We start from the raw sequence: 19,739 nt of genomic DNA on the forward strand, positions 1-19,739 counted from the left end.
TGGGGATGTGGGAGGGTCACTCAGTGCCATCCTAGGGTCCACGAAGTAGAGCATGTTCCAAGGGTACTGCTTAAGTGGTTTTGACATTCCTGAGATGCTGATGCTTTTTTTGCTCCAAGATTGGTCTAAGTTCAACTTTGGGTTCCCCTATACTTATACAAGGGCACTTTCAAAAGTTGGTACAAGAGGATGCCGTTGAGGTGTGACACGTTATGCTGCCACTTGCTGTGTTGGTATCCCAAATAGGTACCAACTAGGCTGCTCCACTTCTGATCCAGCACCCTGCTAATAGCCTTGGAAAAGATTGGAAGATGACCCAAGTGCTTGGGCACTTGCACCCATGTAGCAGATCCAGAAGAAGTTTCTGGTTCCTGGCTTCAGTCTGGCCCAGACCCAGTTGTTGGCAGTCATCTGAGGCCTAGCCTAGAGGATTAAAGATCTCTCTCTTTTTCTGTCTCTAAATATCTATATCTGTATAGATAGAGTTCTCTCTATTAAGATATATGTGTATACATGTATGTGTGTGTGTAATTACCATTGAAATAAATAAAATAAAACACCTTGGTGCCAAATGAAATCAAGGGGTAAATATTTCTGGGCTCAAGCAATATTTTAAAATCTGAGAACAGTATTTTTCATAACACACATGTTCCACAAACTTTTGCAAGATCCTCAACCTTTCTTCCTTCCCCCACTCTCCTAGGTAACCTCCTATCCCGCTCACTGCTTCACTTATCTCTGGTATCTAGAGTCCAAGCATTTTTTGTTCATTGTGGAAGCACTTGAAGTTCAATATTTTCAAATTAAATGCAGAAACCTTAAGCACATTTCCAGCTCCTTGACACTAATGACAAACCCCCAATTCTACCCCTATTCTTACCGCTGGCCCTGTGGCTTCCCTTGTGTCAAAGCAAACAGATCTCTCTTTCCCTTAAGAGTCAGAATTTCCTGGTGTTTCAGTCCTTCCCAGGAGCCACTGCTAAGCTCCTCTCTCCTCTGCCTTCCAGAGTTTCCTGTCTTACTTCCACAAGTCTTTCCTGAGACACAACTCCCAGAAGATAAAGTGTGTGTGCACACCACAGCCACCAGCAGCATTAAGTTAGACACCTTGGTTCCATTTCCAGCACACCTGCCATGTTCTGTGATGACCACTGCTCCCTTCTGTGTCCTCCCAGCGTGAGGCAAGGAAGCTCCATGCGGGCAGGAAGAGTGAATACCTCACTCACTGCCTAGCACAGTGCTCAGTACCAAAGTAAGTGATTGAAAAGGCTTCCAACCAAGGCATGAACAAACCTGGCTAAGTAAGTTCTCCTGAGCCTGAAGGCAGGGCTGCCATTGGTGGTATTCAAAGGAGTCAGAGAAAGAAGAGTCAAAGGTAGGGGGAACAAAGAGACCCAATGCTTAACGTAGGTTAGCCTAGCTGGAAAAGTGGCTTCAGCCACAGAGCGACAGTGATGAAAGACATAAGGAATTTGCTAATTCATTAGGAGAAGAGTAGATGCTGCTGACAAGGCCACACGGAATGCTGGGTGGCTAGGGTTGTCTGTGTCCCAGCCTCAGGAAGGTGGTGAGACTGACAGCTCCCTACTCCAACAGGCAGTAAGCAAGATTGTATTGCCCTGCAAAAGTCAAAAGTGGCTTTTTTTCTTTCAGAAGAAGCCCCAACTGATTGCTCTCTCAGGAGCTTTCTTTCTCTCTGCTCTTTTATGCCCTCCTCCTTTAAAAAAAATACAACTGATCTGCTCAAAAATTCTCTTTGGGGTTGTTCATACACCTCGGACTTCCTCCCAGACATAGCAGTTTCCCAGGGCTACCAACTGTAATAATGTATAATAATGTGGCAGAACTACTCTATGATGATTATAAGCTTCAGAAGGTTCTAGGTGGGTGTCAGGGAGAAATCTGCTTTCTTCTTGGTGACTCCATTTGACATGGACCCGTGGAGTTTGAAGTATATGCACAAGGAATGTTCTAGAAGTTAAACCGTCCCTGTGTTTCAGATCAAACTTTCTGAACTCTACAAAGATTCTGGAAGGTGGCTCCTCAACTCTCACCTTTGTTAAAATAAGAAACAAATGTCTGGACCTATAATGATGTCTTCTGCAACATGCTTGCCAATGGTTGGCCCAGTGCCAGGCATAAAGTTGGCATTCAACAAGAAACAACAAATAAATGATTTAAAGTGCATAATAGATTCAAACTCTAGTTTTCATAAAATGTTCAAGATATCTCTTATTCTAAAACATGACTCATTTATTTGAGAGACAGATGACAGGAGACAGACACACAAAGAGCTCTCATGCTCTGATTCACCTGCCTCAAGCCCACAATGCCTAGGGCTGGGAAAGCGGGGAGCGGGAAGAGGAGCAGTAAGCCATTCCGGGTCTCCCATAGGGGTGTAGGGAGCCCAGGCACTGGAGCGCCTGCCAAGACCCACCATAGCAAGAAGCTGGAGTCAGAAGCCAAAGCCAGGCATCGAACCCAGCTACCCCAATGTAAGACACAGGCTGCTCAACCAGAATCTGAACTCAAAAACCTGCTTCTAGAAATATCTATTTTCTTATATTTACAAAACTTGAATGTATTTAAAACTTCTCATCAAAGTTTTTTATGACACTGCCAAAGCTTTCAGGTACTGTGGGATAATAAAATTATTTGGGACATTATGAGACTGTCAATGGAGTCTATTAATATAACAGATCTAACCTTTATTGTATTGATCTCATAGAAAATATAAAGATTATTACACATTAGCAGATGTATTTCTTCTGACATTCCTGAACACAATTATGTGCCACACATTGGCCAATAATGAACAAGCATTGTCTTAAATATGATTTATGTGTACATAGCAGAATCTCTGAACTTTTATACCACTGGGAGAATATGTTTCCTTGTGTGAAGAAACAATCAGAATAGAAAGGGATAATAATGACCCTGGGTTGATATCAGGTTCCCCTTCCCTATCCTCGGGCACTGAGATGGTTGGGAGGCCATGTATGGCCTATCCCCCTATCTCCACCCTCAACCCCAGAAAGGGGAAAAAGAAATAGAAAACTTGGAAACAATGTTCCCACCCATTTTTCTCTAACCCTAGATCCTTCCTACCCTGACCAACTATGTAAATATTAGCTAAAATTTTTAAAAATTCAACATTATGGAAATGGTTAATTGGCAACAAATTAACTGCATATTTTAAAATATCTAATAGTGTTCTGGATTTTCATAAAAGAAAAAAAATAGGTTTGAATGAATAGATATGCCAATTGCTGTGATCAATTTTTTAAAGATATATTTATTTTTATTTAAAAGGCAGACTTAGGGAGAAGAGAGACAGAGACAGACAGTTCAGGAGATCTTGCATTCACAGGTTCACTCCCCAAATGGCCACAGCAACTGGAGCTGGGTCAGTCCAAAGCCAGGAGCCTAGAGTTTCCTACTGGTCTCCCACATGGGTGCAAGGACCCAGTGACTTCAGCCATCTTTCATTGCTTTACCAGAAAGATTAGCAAGGAGGTGGAACTGAAGTGGAGCAGCTGGCACACAAACCAGTGCCCAGATGGAATACCAGTGCTGCAGCTGAAGGCCTAACGTACTATGCTACAATGCCTGTGATTAAATTTTTACACATTGTAAAAAATGCACTAAAATACATATATACATGTATCCTACAAAATCTATAATTAGTTTCCAGCACAATAACCTAGTAGCTAAAGTCCCAGCGGCTCCACTTCCATCCTAGTTCCCTGTCTGTGGCCTGGGAAACCAGTCGAGGATGTCCCAAAGCCTTGGGATCCTGTACCCATGTGTGAGACTCAGAAGAAGCTCCTGGCTCCTGGCTTCAGATAGGCTCAGTTGTGGCTATAGGCATCCACTTGTGGAGTGAACCAGTGGATGGAAGATCTTTCTTTCTGTCTCTTCTCTGTAAATTTGCTTTTCCAATAAAAATAAATAAATCTTTTTAAAAAAAGGTTGAAAGCAAGGAATTTTAAAATATTTTTTAAAACACTACAATTGTTATGTGTGAACTAAAAAGGAAAAGGTTATTATATATATTACTTCTTAAATATATATATTTTAAAGAGAGTAATATATGCATCAAACTTACTCTACATTTAAAGCAGAAGTTTGGTTTCCATTCCATAGTTCTCAACTTTTATGCAGGTGGAAAGCAAAAACTTAGAAAGTTTATCTTAGTCTTTAAGAAGAGAGAATACTTCTAATAAAAGAAACTTGCATGGGTTTTTTTTGAATTTTTTTTTTACATTCATTGCCTCATTTTGAACATCTAATCTATAAAGGCTCTGTTAAATAAAAAAGAACCACTTCATTATTTAAAATAACTTTTCTTTCTGTATATAAAGAAGCTCATGAGTTGGATGAAGTGAAAATGAGACAGGCTGTGAAATATGGTGCTCAGGGTTTCAGAGAAACATGTCACTAAGACTGATAAGATTAAAATCGTTTTCCATTACGGTAGTACACATGCCATATGTTGAGGGGTTCCTATATGGGAATACTTAGGTCAAAGAGATGTATCTACCTTATTACATTCCTCTAACAATTTTCATTTAACAAACAAAAAATAAAATGTTATCTGATGGTTGAATTAAAGGTCAATAAAACAGTGCGGGCCCCATGAGCCAAGCACAAAGAAGTCACAGCAAAGTCAAACATTGCTGGTCTCAGAGGCTACTGACTACACAGCCACCGTCCGTGTACTCTTTCTACACACTTGGCAGCAATCAGATACATATTTAATGTGGTTTCATTATATCCTATAAATGCTGGCAATAGAACCACCACCCCAGGGTATTTGGTGACTAATACAAGAAAGAAAATGATGAGTACATTTAGCACAGGCACCCACAACCTCATGATAAAAGGCAGGCATTTCCCCCATACAACACCTGTTGTCAAAGCTGATTTAATGACTTTGCATTGTAGGCAGCAGCCTGAAATATTTATTACAGAGCCTACAATTTTCCAAGTTCAAAACTTACACCTATTCAAGTGATGATAAGAACCCAAATTCTACTAACCCTTCCCTCCATCTGTGCCTTTCTCTGCAAGCTTCAAAAGTGCTAAACAAAAGATATTTCTGGAAGTTTCATCTAGTTAAGTGGATCAAGGCATTAAGAGATTATATGATGTTCACGCAACCTTCCAAAGAGAGTGTACCACCTTGAACTTGGACAGAAATAGTGAGAGAAATAATTCCATTATTAAATGTTAAGGCCCTGAAAACACAAAGAAGAAAGGAGGCAGGTGTGTGGAGAACACGGGTAGGAGGGAGGTAGGAGGAAAGTTTTGCTATACTCCCAAACCTGTTATGTGCAATATATGAAATGTTTTCACCTTATATATATGTAAATAATAAATAAAATGAGTTGTAATGTTCAGCTCAATGTACTAAAACTAAATATTCAAGTGAATCTGAATTTGAAGATTTTTAATATAGAAGAGGTGGGTAACACTTCAGTCAAAATTTTAAGGACATATTCTCCCATACAGTTTAATATGAAATTAGGTTTGATATTTGCTCCTCATTCTCTAGTGAATTATTACATGTAAGTCCCTAACTTTGTCTATGTTCTTCTCTTAAAAATAAGTTTTGGCCCACCATGATGGCTCAATGACTAAATCTCCCGATTGCAAGCACTAGGATCCTATATGGGCACCAGTTCATGTCCTGGCTGCTCTGCTTCCCATCTAGCTTCCTGCTTGTGACCTGGGAAAGCAGAAGAGGACAACACAAAGCCTTGAGATCCTGCTCCCACATAGGGGACACAGAAGAAGCTCCAGGATCCTGGCTTAAGATCAGCTCAGCTCCAGCCACTCAGGGATTTGGGTGATGAATCAGAGAATAGATATTTCTGTTTCTCCTTTTCTCTGTTAATCTGTCTTTCCAATAAAAATGAGTAAATCTTTTCTTTAAGTTAGATATATTTGTTTATTTGTAAATGTATTCATCTTGAGACATAATTTGAGTATGTTCCTTTGATAGTGAAGCATATTCTAGGGTAACATTTTGCTCTTTCTTTGCATAAATGGTTAAATTCCTTTATCCTTATTTATTTAATGCAAATATATTTACACATTATTATGATCTCCCATTGAAATGCTCTGCAAACATGAATTCATTTCATCTTCAGTTATCCTATATAATGGAGACTGTCATTTGCTTAATTTTATAGCTGAAAAAATTGAGGAACAGAGGTCAATTTGACCGCACTTCATTAAAGATATTTCGTGCAATAGCTGGCATTAGCTCCAGTAGGGATCATCTGATAGTTGATGCTCCATCCTCAAAACCAAGACTAGACACACAAGAGAAGAACAAGTGAAAAAAATGAAGTTGGCATGACTTCGTATGGTAAGAGGATAATTCATCTTAAGGATGCTTTGTTACCGGGAACATGATCTTTTTTATTTTCTGCTTTCCTCATCCAGTCACAGTTTCAGTTCTTTTATTTCAATTTGGTTTGAAACTACACTATACATTAAACCACACTAAATAAAGACATTTGAAACAACATAATACAACAGAATTTCTCAATTACATTCTGATATTTCAAACTGATTTCTCAATTCTATTCTGATATTCTTGTGGCAGGGTGCTTAGTGGCATCCTTACTCTCTGCCTGATAAATGACAGGAACAGAGTCATGGAAATCAAAAATGTCTCTAAAAATGGTCCTGCATTCTTCGGTGACAAAATCACACCAGCTAGAAGCTGCCAGTTTCTAGAAAAATCAATAGAACTGAAGAATAATTATAAACAGTTTTATCCATGTTTAGTCAAATTCAAAGTTGCCATCGAAACTATTAAGGAAAGTAGTTTAGGATGTGCAGTATATTGTTTCTCATGTTTTTAAAGTATGGTCTCACCACCAGAAATGAAGTTGAACTTTCAGTGTCAGGACTGACCATTTGAGTAGCAGCCTCCACATAAGAGCAGGTGCTTCTGATTTCAGTTTTCAAGGTCCCAACAGATCATTCTAAGAGAGGCAACATGAAATATGACTGATCCTGCTGTTAATGATAATAATTTTGACAAATTTATAACAGAACACTCTAGGTGAGTAAAACTTCTTGCTGCTATTATGCCGTTTATTGTGTCTACCATTTTAGATTTTTGATAAGGAATAAGTCAGCAACAATCAAGGTATACCACGGCTTAGTTTTCATGCAGCAAAAATTTCTGCTTTAAAACAACCATTGGATCACTGGATTTCAGAAATAACATACACATTGTTGGGTGCATTGGGTGACTCCTTTATCAAAACATCCACAAGGTTTCTAGGCTGACTACAGCCAAAAGCATACAACTAGTTCTCTAACACATACAATGGGCTGCAGCATAGCATCCCATGGCAGAGAGTTCAATGAAGATCGATGGCTGACAAATCAAGCCACTGTTTGGAACATGAGGATAGGATTTAATATAAGGATCTCAGCATAACTTCCCTTCATAAAGCAACTATTCTTGAGAAATACCTTTTCACTCTTTATGGCAGACTTTTGGCATAACCACAAGACAAAAATACAATCTGGCAATCAGATATACTTATCATGAACAAGATAATATCTGATATCATAAAGGCATTGTTTCATGAAATGTTGCCATCAACACCTTTTAGGGAAAAAAATCTTTAGGTATACAACTTAATACAAATTTCTAAAAGTGAGATGCTAATTCAAATGAAACATACAACTTATGCTTTGACGTATGCTACCTAATTTCTTAATAATTTTTGTGGTCATTTATACACCCAACAGCAAAGCTATTTTCCAATCTTAGAAGTTATAGGTTCCACATAGCAGTATAATCTATGTCAGTATGGAGGGCAAAAACGTCATCACATCATTTCCGGTGCACTCCTTTAACCATTGGTGAAGTAGAATATGTTTTCCTACATGTCCTGTCCATGTGAGTCTTCTCCCTTGTGAAAAGAAAGGGCTTTTTCATCTTATTTGCTAACTACTATTAGAATCCCTTTTGTTAAAAAATACTTATTTAGCTATTTATTTATTGAGAGGCAGAAAGACAAAAAGGGCAAGAGACAAACAGATGGAACTCCCATCCAGAGGTTTACTCCCTAATGCTCACCATGGCACAGCCAGCTGAAACCCAGAATCCAAAACCCAATCTAACTCTCCCACAGCCATTTTCTGCTGTTTCTCATGGGATGCATTAGCCAGAAGTAGGGACTGAGAGCAGGACTTGAACTCAGGTACACCAATATGGGAGACAGGCATCACCACAGATATCTTAACTGCTCGGCCTAGTGTGCTCCCTGCTATTACAAGTTCTTAAGCAAGTGTTGTCAGCTGCAATGAACAAAACCCTGTTCCCTGTCCTGTTTTCCCCCAACTCCCCAGCTTATACACACAGAACTGTCTGGAAGGCTCGTGGGCCTGAGGACAGAGAGTTCTTCCCAGGCTCCTCAGCTAAGGCAATCTTTACATTCCATCTTTACTTGTTAGCAACTTCTTTCCTTTGAGGGCAAAGTGGTCCGTGTGCTTGTCACTACGCCTGTTTTCTATTTTTTCGAAAAGACAGTTGGTAATAGTTGCACAATCTGACAAAACAGTCTTCCAGGCTAGGATAACATGCAGAGCACAATATGCTTTCCTTTTAAGTTGATAGGGGTGTGTTTCTCCTATATTTACCCAGTCTCTTCATGAAATAACAAATATAAAATGGGCAGTAAACAGTGATCAGACTTGGAATAGCAACCAAATTTTAAAGATATTGTGACCCATTTCCCAGGGATCAAATAATAGTCTCTAAGTTTTATGTCAAACAAGTAAACAGATACACACTCAATTTTTCTGAATTCCAAGTCCTGTGTTTTTTTGTAGACATACTAGAATTTTTTATTATCTTTAGAAAAAACAAGTCAAATGTAACATCAAATGGGTAACACTGGCAAAATTAATTCAACTCATTGTGTCAAAGTATATGCCAAATATCATTTGCTATTTATATTAACAAGCATCTACCTGTACAACCATGAAAATTAGGGCTTATTCACCAGTTAAAAAATTAAAAAAAAAAACTTATCCATGTTTCCTAATATAATTTCAAAATTAAAATCATTGAACAAGTTTCACTGGAAGTTTTTTATTTTATTGAAAAAAACAATAAATTCCTTACTGGAATGGCACTTATCATAAATAAAATCAATTGTCTCCATGATTTAGTTTTACTTCTTCCCACAACTTTTGCATGTACTTGTTGATAGTCGCACTAGGCATGTGAAACACCTCCTACATTGCTGTAGGTTGTCACAAGGAGAGCACCTGTAGCTTTGTGGCACAAAGCAGGTCTAATGATTTGAATCCTTCCGTTTCAGAAGTTAGATCTCCCATTAGCAAAGATAATTATTTCTGGATACTTTTCATACTCAAATAATGTCTAGACACATGACAGAACGGGTTAACATTTCAAGTTAAATTCATAGCTGAAATCTGTGTATCTCCACTTTGGGAAAAGTTTAATCACTCTCAACAGTCTAAGACACTTTATACTACTATGGCTGAAGAAATAGGCTATTTCATAGTATGTTTATTAGAATAAAGCCACATAATTTTATGGGCTTAAACTGAAATTACTTATTTGGATGAAATGATGAGTATTTTGACTGCACAGGGAAATATCATCGAAGCTTTCCCATATATCACAAAATTTACAAAACCATAATGTAAACCTTCTTACTACTCAGCATAGATCATCTTTGCATAGTTCACTCCAACAGGCAACTATCAAGATTATATTACATATGTATTCTACATGCATATTAATTCAGTAATGCATACATTATATATGTATATGTGCATGTGAGAGAGATGCATTGTATATCTTATCTCTCAGAATGTTTATATTCTATCTCTTGAGTACAAGTTGTATTTGGAGTTGCTTTTCAAGCTTTTCCAAAGCTGCTTTTCAAGTTAGAATTTTAACAACTGCATTTCCAGGCTTTTGATCTCTATGGAACAAACCGAGGCAGGTAGTATCCAATACAGTTCAACACTGTAGTGCACTGATACCTGCATTGAATTGGCTACATGATTTCATCTACAAGTTAACGAGATGAAGCTTACACTAAACTGGGGCCCAACACAATGGCTCAGTTGGCTAATCCTGCCCCTGCAAGTGCCAGGATCCCATATGGGTGTCCCAGCTGCTCCACTTTTCTTCCAGTTTCCTGCTTGTGGCCTGGAAAAGCAGCAGAGGATGGCTCAAAGCCTTGGGACCCTGCACTCATGTGGGAGACCTGGAAGAAGCTCCTTGTCCCTGGCTTTGGATCAGTCCAACTCTGGCTGAGTTGGGGCCATTTGGGAAGTAAACCAACAGATGGAAGATCTTTCTTTCTGTCCCTTCTTCTCTCCATAAATCTGCCTTTCCAACAACAACAAAAAAATAAATAAATGTTAGAAAAAATAAGCTTATAACAAACTTATATAATAAACTGATGGTGTTCATACAACATCCACTTTGATTCGGCCATTCAAGTCACCATCAATTTAAAATATAAAAGAGATATTAGTAGCTTTTCCCTTCACTGAATGTGAATGTACAGTCTATAATTCAAAAAACCTTCACACAATAGTGATGAAAATCTTAACTACAGAAAAGTCTGTGCCTATTTTCAAAGTGAAAGATGATAGCCAGCCAATCATATGTCTGTTCTGGTAACTTGCGGACCATGCCAATGGAAAATGAAATAATAGGGTTAAAGTGGCCTTGCCAATACAGGAATTAATATTTGCATTTCTAAGGCATCTTTTTCATGGATCATAATACAATATTTTCACTCCTGACTTTAAAATTATTTTTCTTTGTGTGCCTACTTACTATAATCCCTTTCACTGGAAATTTAAATTTAGCATTACCTTGGCTTCCACACAAATATTTTACGGTAAGTACCAGCAATCTGCAATGTTACAATTAGAGGATTAAAAATATGTTGCCTCAATCTGGTTTCCTCTCTGAGGTTTTTGGTACTGAAATGATATTTTCATTCATAAAATACTTTCCTAGAAATGGATTGGTCTTTAACCCCACTTCAAATGACTGCAAAAAGTCTGAGAGATTAGTAGCACTATTTAAATATTTCTAAACCTGTTAAGTTGCTCCATACCTAAGAGAAGAGGAATTTGGAAGAGGGTTTTTGCCTACATTAGCAACACATACTGATAAATGTAGTGCTTCATTCACTAGTGAGTTGATGACAAATTATGAAGAGAATCTTGTAGGATTGCTTATAAGATTCCTCAGTGTAAAAAAGGATTTGCTTTCAAATTTATTTACAAGATGGACATGATGAGCTTCTAGGAAAACAACATGCTGAGCAATAACTTCAAAGCACAAGAGCTTAACTGCTGCCAGCTCTTTCCTTCTTAGAGCAACAATGGGAAAGCGCGTATGAAACAGAGGAGCCTTGTTTTGTCTGTGCAAGTTTGTACATAAAAACGATCACCTTCTTCAATTATAATCAACTCCTTCTCCATTGTACATTTAAAAAGCCCAGAACACTTGATATTATTTTTATATTAGCTTAGTTTTTATTTTCTTTTTATATTGTTTACACAACTGACAGGGATGCATATACATGTGGGCCTCTGACTTGAGTGGGAGGGGTGGGAATGGAAGAAGGCAGGGGAGGAAATGCTTCCCTGTTTTTTTTCCCTCCTGTGTCCACAGGGGAGGAGGGTATGGGGCTGTTCCTGGCTGTCAAATTATACCATCACCCAGAGATAGAACATGGTCATTTGATGAGATATGTTAGAGACCCGGGAGGGGGGAGGTTTTCAAACTAATAACTCCCAACAGGCCCATCCCCAGCCCTGACTTTTGTATGCAGCCTATTCTGCTGCAGCCTAGACTGGCCCAGCCCAAATCCCATCTAGCACACCCATGGGTGCTGTGGCTTACAACCCGAACCTTGAGTATGCCAACACATGCTACTTCCTTGTCCAGCCTGGCCCACAGGCATAAGAAGCCCCAGCTCTGGTTCTTGTGCTAACCAGCAGTAGGTACAGCCTAGCAGGGGAGTGTGCACAGTTTCCCTACCAGGCATGCTCCCAGCCCTGGATTTTGCATCTGCCAGGGGTACTGCAATCCAGGCTGACACTTGTCAACTTTTTTTTTTTAAGATTTATTCTTATTGGAAAGGCGGATATACAGAGAGGAGAGACAGAGAGGAAGATCTTCCGTCCGATGATTCACTCCCTAAGTTTGCGCAACGGCTGATGGGTCCCAAAGCTTTTGGGCCGTCCTCGACTGCTTTCTCGGGCCACAGGCAGGGAGCTGGAAGGGAAGCGGGGCTGCCGGGATAGAACCAGCGCCCATATGGGATCCCAGGTGTGCAAGGCGAGGACCTTAACCACCTGCGCCACTGCGCCGAGCCCGACACTTGTCAACTTTTGCTGTGGCCTAGCCCAGCTGGCCTGCATTCACTCTGGCTCTTGTGCAGACCAGAGGATACAGCAGCCTAGCCCAACCATATGCTAATTAACTGAGAAAATTAAGACTTGTAATTGCAGCATTTGAAACTTTGGGCCATAATATAAATGCACTTTTTAAAAAATATAAATAGATTTATTTGATAGAAAGATCTTCCATATATTAGTTCACTTCACAATTAACCCCAGATGGCAGCAAACCACAAACTTCATCCAGATCTGCAAAGTGGGTGCCAGAGACCCAAACATCTGAGCCATCTTCTATTGCTTTTGCTAGACTATTAGCAGAGAGCTGGATTAAGTGGAGCAGCTAGGGCATGAGCTGGTGCCCTTATGGGATTCAGGCTTGGCTAGAGGCAGCTTTAGCCAATATGCCACCACACCAGCTCCAAAAGAAGAAATTCTTGGTAAAACCTATGACACTTACTGAGCTAAATATCCTTATTCATTACTAAAGCATAGGAGCAAGGCAAGGAAAGTCCAAGTGAGTGCTTTCTCCTAACAACCACCATGAGTTCAGACGCAGCATCAGTGTCGTATGGACCACAAACAACCACTTTGTTAATCCATTTGACCTCAGAAGGTTAAACATGGCATCAGAAGGTTTGCAGAAAAAATCCAAGTGGATAAGTACCATAACAACTGTCCTTTACAAGTCATTCTGTCAACGCTCATTGTTAAGGATCAGGCTTGCCTGGTAGACTAACATTTTAGTTCTTCTTTAAATGTTTTTAAGTTTTTAAGTGTTTTTAAGTTTTTGTTTTCTTACTTAGATGTGGTGAATAAATTTCATGTACTAGAGAGACATTGAAAAACATGATACTTCCTACCCATCCTCTTTCCCACACACCTTCCTCCTTAGGAAAAGATTTTAAAATCAGAAAGTTAGGCACCAGGTTTTGACACACTTCAAGTATCTATTAATCATCTATTATGTTTATTACATATTAAATGTTATGGAGGAATGGGGAAATAGAGAGAAGGCAAATTTTTTTGAGATTTAAGGTATAACAAGAGCTAAATGAAATTAAAAGCTAAAAATTACATAAGATGCATGTGTTTCTTCAAAGACCACTAGACTAGACAAAATTCTAGCTTCAAGTGATTCGCCTATAAGACTGAAATTTGAGAATCACTTTTCTAAGAAACTGAGATGCTATGATTCTTTCAGACCACATGAGTGCACTGAGTCTGATGGAAAAAACATCTTTCTAAAATAAAGATTCATTTGCATTACTTTGCCAGTAGTAGCATTACTAATAGGCTTGGTAGTAACACAGGTCAAAACATAACATGATATCCACAAATAATCTTTATGGCAGGGATACATGCTTCACTGTGAAATATGAATATTTGAAAAACTAACTTGGTGAGAAATGATAACTGCTTAATGTGCTAGTAGGGAAGGCATCAGGGCAGACATACGCCTTAAAGTCTGATGTGGCAGAAAGGAGGGGAGAGGCCAATGCAGCTGGGGAAATGCATGTGCAAGTCTTGCAGACAGAAATACCCAAAGAACATAGGTCATGGGGACAATAAGATAGGGAGCTGAAGCAATTCTAAGAATTTAGGGGAGCAGCATGACAATCACAACATACATGAATGTAAGTGTGTACGTAGGGTCCTTCTTCATGTTTTGGATTCTAGGCCCCACATTTTAACGGCTGGCCGGGAGTAGAGCCTGGGATCTTCAGTTTTATTCATTCCATCCTCATTTTATTACTGTGTCACATTTAGAAATTATTAGATTTTAGTGAATGCTTAGGAATGTTTAGGAATTCTGACACTGATAATTTGTTATAACTTTAAAAGATTAAAAAAAGAAGGCCGAGGAAAGTTTAAAGATAAAATTAAAAGAGTTATAAATCATCTGGATACTATAGAATACCAAGTCTATTAGAAACTCTTTCAATTAATATACAGGTCTATATAAATGCATAAAGTCAAGCTAACTTTATTTTTTAAGTTAACAGGAAGGAGTATACTATAGCACTACCCTGCTTATTTTGGGTAGAATTGGATTAAATCAATATTATATTCCTAGCTTTTTATATCAGTAATTTTTATATCAGTGATTTTTATATCAGTGATTTCTAAGCCACTTCTATTTTGAAAAATTAATTACATTAATTGAATACATTGTTATGCACATTTTCTGAGGTCACAAAGTATGTATATTCCCCATAATATTTTGTGTATATATTTCTCTAAGACTTTTAAAGAGAAAATACACACAATGACTATACCGAGTGGTACAAAACCGGCATTTTCCCAACCTAGACATGATTTCGTCAGGGAAAATTTGATTTAATGAGTGCAGCCTTCTAATGGCATTCTCTACTTGATGCCATGGAGATATGCAAATGCAGCTAAAGACATTGTCCTCATTCTCAGGGAATTTACAATATAATAGGGGAACAAAATGCATATGAAAAGCTATAACAACACATGCAAAGACATATGAAAACAGGTACAAATTAATGTAACACAGAAAGCAGCCCTAAGAGAAATGGAATAATGAAATTATCAGCACAGAGGCAGAGTACAACCACTTGAGTTGACCTGAGGAAAAAGCTGCAAATTAGTGATTTAAGGAAGCATCAAGAGGGATCAGGAGAGAAGTTGGAGGAAGATTATATTCGTGGAGCATGAAGAGTATTCTAGAAAAAAAAAAAAGACTGCAAGAATAAGTAATTAAACAAGGTAGCTACCAGAGTAAAAACAAAAAACAAAACTTGTGCCTAAGTAATCCAAGTGGGATGCACATCTCCCTTGCGTCTGTCAAGAGTAGGTCCCTTTTATCACACCATCTATTTTTGCATTTTGCTTCTGATAAGCAGACCTACTGTCAAGGACTTATGGAACCTCAGCTGTTGTTTCAAGGTTCATTGAAAACTAGCATTAACAGAATACTGAAAAAAAAAAAAAACGAGTTTAACGCATAGAACAAGAGAATGCTCAAAACTGAATACTGGCGTTTAATCAGCTGTTCTTTGACAATAATCCAGATATGCACTGTGAGAAAATAGTTTTCTCAACAAACAGTGCTGGGAAAACTATCGATTTTTTAAAAAATTTGAATTCTCTAGAATGAAATTAGACACCATTCTTACACCACAAAACAAACTTACATACAGATTAGAGATTTAAACATACGACAAGAAGCTGTAGATGGCAAGTTTTATGGCACTGGTCTTCGTCATGATTTCATGGACGTAACATCCCAGGTACAGGCAATATAAATGAAAATAAATACATGGAATTGCATTAAACCCAAACACTTTCCCACATAATAGGAAACACTCTAGAGAGTAAAAAGGTACCAATGAGATTGGGGAAAATATTTTCAAACCATGTATTTAATGTAAAATAAATATCCAAAATATATAAATAATTCTTCTAATTAAAATCAAAATAAAAACATGAATAATTCAATTAAAATGGGCTAAAGAGTTGAATCAGTATTTCTCCAAAAAAGCCACATAAATGGCCAATAGCGAGTTGAAGACAGTCAAGATCCATCATCCCAATAATGCCTTTCATAATCTTTTTTTTTTTTTTTTTGCATCTTTCTCTTTCTTGGCCTATTCCATTGTGCTAGTGGAACAAACCCTCAAATGTTGAGGTGGGAAGTCCTGGATGGGATGTCGCATTTTGAGATCCTAAAAGTTTGATAATGTCTGTTTTCATCTCTAGCAGAGTAGACATTCTTTTTCCTTTAATTTCAAGGGTGTGTCCAAATGGGAGTAGGACGGGGGCTTTCAGTATTGCTTTTGACTTCTTTGCCACTCTTACTCCACATCATTTATTCCTGACCTGTTTTATCTTCAGAAAGATTTTAGGATCTTTTTTTTTCTTTATTACTGTTTGTTCTAGAAGTTTTTGATGCTATGTCATGACTTTGTTTTTCATAAGCTCAGTAGTTTTCATAGAAACGACTTCAAATTTCAGTAGTTGGGACATAATTATTTTCTGCAGTCATTCAGAACTCCCTGTTTATATATGTCATTTCAAAAATTCTGAGTTGACTACGGATCTCACATTCAATATGAAGACTTTCACCAAATACTGTATTTCCAATCCTCACATCTCACCTTTGAGATTTTTAATGCATAATGTCCTTTAGGCATAAAGAAACTCTAATTCCTGAGAACTGGGGAGGGGTCTACAGTTGCTGTTTGCTATAGACTAAATGCTTATGTTTTCCTAAAACATACATATTAAAATCCTAACGCCAAATACGATGGGTGGAAGAAATGGAACCATATGAATGGCATTTGTGTTCTTATAGAAGGACCTAAGAGAGTTGCTTCAACACTTTCTCCATGAGGACAAAATGAGATGAACCAGGAAGCTAAGCCTCACCATTCATTTTATTTTAATACTTTCTAGACTTTGATCCCATTTGAGAGGTACTCAATCTCTCAGAAAATAAAGGAAAATAATGTGGAAATGCAAAATGCAACATTAGCTGGGTAACCCACTGCCATGTGGGTCGTTCCTCTGGTGTTCATTGCTGGAGCCTCTCCACCATGGCAGTGTTGAGGCAGTGGAAGCTCTGAGAAGTGAGACATCAGCTCATGCACACCTCCCTTGGAAGGCATCTGTGCTGCTCTCCCTGAGTGAACTAATTCCCAGGCACTTGAAGTTTTGTGAGCAGCTCTAGCTTGACCCCAAAGTCTCCCTGACATCCTGTTTCCTTTGGGATCTCTCTTGCTGTTCATTCTCCCACCATGTGGACACCGCCTGCCAAGAGACCCTGGAGACTCTGCAGACAGGGAATAATCTTGAATTCTTCAACCTCAAATATTGTGAACTAAATAAACCTGCATTCATTTAAAAACATTCATCCTCAATGACTTTACTAGAGCAGCAGAAATGGACCCATGAAACCAATTCTCAAGTGTTTTTTCTTGTAGCTTAAAGTCACAGCTCTTAGATTTCTGACTCCTTACTATTTCCCAATGGCAAAAGCTATCTTAAATCATGAGACTACAGGATTAGAAGAGGTTTTGGACATTAATTTTATAAATGAATTAATGGCAGAAATAAAATGTAGGCCCCGGTCTCCCAAGGGTTAACTCCACAGCACAGCTTGTTTCTCAAGGGTGTAACAGAAAGGGCAATCATGGCCTGATACATTTAGCCTGTGGCTCGACTGCAATTTCCCTCCTTCCTGCTTCCCATTGTTGCATGTCCTTGGGGGAGCTTAGGTGTGGCTTAACCATTGGGAGGATCCTGGGAGGGGCCAAGCAGACTATAAAAGATGCAGCTTGACTTCAAATAAATCGGCATTCTCCTCACATGAATGACCCACTGTGTCTGTGTGTTGTCTGTCTTGTCTGTCTCATAACCCTAGTTCCTCCGCTCGACTCGGAGCTCGGGGTACGTGGCGACGCGGGCGTTGCCAACAATAAAAAACAATACTATTTTCATGATTCTCATTAATAGAAATATCAGTAGATATCAATAGACATTTAAACATGGAAAGTTTCACTAACTACATAGAAGAAATACATTAGGTATAATGCCAACAAGATTAAGAAACCTGATTGTCCAGTGGATTCTTCAATGAACTCACCATGCTTGGAGTGGCAAGATTGGCAGCAATTCATAACTGTTGAACTATTAAAACCACTTGAGCAAGATCCTCGGAGCATGCCCCAAATCAGGGACCTGGGGTGGATGGGAGACTGGGTGGGGCTTCTCCCTTAAAATCCCCCTTTACCTCAGATATATGAAGGAAACAATGTAGAAATAATAGTCTTACCCACTTTCCTATAGCCCTTGAACCTTTTTACCCTATTTAACTATGTAATGATTGTCAAAAATATAATTTAAAAAATGAAAAAAAAGAAACCTGATGGTCTAAGTATATTTGAATGTAAATCAAATAGTGCATAGTAATAATTCAGCAAATAATTTGAAACAAAATAAGTATGTAAATTTGTGTAAACACTATGCTACAATAATAAATACTCCCCCAAATACAATGGCTTCAAACATAGGCGTTATTTCTCTCCTACAAAATAGTGATGAGCAATCTATGCTAGTTGGCTGATCTGGCTTCACACTATAATCCAGGAACCCCATTTTCTCCATTTGCAAATGCTAAGCCTTGGCCATGTGCCAACTCTTACACAGGTGAGTATGTATGTGGAAAAGGACATTCACTGTCTTAAGGTCAAGATCCATAAGTGGCACTTATCTTTGCATTCACATAGATGAAAATCTAATCACAAAGCTAAATCTAGTGCCAAAAGACACGGAAAACAAGGCTTAGAGCTAAGCAGTTGTGTGTACAGAAAGAGGAGTACAGATACTAAAAAGTCATTTAAAAGAATGAAATTCTACTAATTGTAACAAAATAGTCTCAACTGGTAACCATCATGCTTGGTGAAATAACCCAGAAACTAAAAGGCAAATGCCATGTGTTCTCTCTGATATAAGGCAGACTTCGTGCAAAATACAACACAAAAAGGTACACAGGTAAATACGTTTATATATACATATATTCTCATAGATTAATTGTATAATGGAGACTAACATACAAGGAAATGAAATTAGGTTCCACCATGCATTCTACTCCCAGGAAAAAGACCTCCCAATGGAACAGTTAAATATACTTTTAATTTTTTCACTGCCTTTTTCATTATTATTATCATTTTATGATACAGTTCCATAGGCCCTGGGATTTCCCTTACTTCCTTTCCAGCCACCTCCCAAACGAGTTCCGCTACATTATTACTATAGTATAGTTCTTTATAAACAGTCATATATCCATCATTGTGGGTATGGACAATGGCAGAGCGTCCAGCATCCTATTGTCAAGATATAGTTAACAGTTTCACTGGGAGTCTATCTCTGATCTGAAAGTAGAGATGCATACTGCATTATATCCTCATACCTGGATATGATGGTCTCCATTACACAGTTACTATACATCCCCTTAAATGAAAAGCCACAATACAAAATCAACAACAGGAAGAAAAAAAGAAGTTAAAAAATGCCATGAAGTTAAATAACTGAATCACTAATGTGTCGCCGAAGAAATGAAAAAGAAAATCAAGAACCTTCTTGAAGAAAATGATGCTATTGTATGACCTATGAGTCATTGGAGAATTTAATCAGATGAAAGTATTTTGAAGAGATGAAACTAACAACAACAAAAAAAATCATCTGCTCTGTCTCTGCTCCTGGTCAAACCAAACAGACCAGCTGGATGGGCAATTCTTTGTCTTGGTTCAACTCCTGAGCTCTCAGTG

The sequence above is a fragment of the Ochotona curzoniae genome, unplaced genomic scaffold (assembly GCF_017591425.1).
Source record: "Ochotona curzoniae isolate NIBS_2020 unplaced genomic scaffold, NIBS_Ocur_1.0 scaffold_4506, whole genome shotgun sequence".
In the NCBI taxonomy this organism is placed as follows: Eukaryota; Metazoa; Chordata; class Mammalia; order Lagomorpha; family Ochotonidae; genus Ochotona; species Ochotona curzoniae.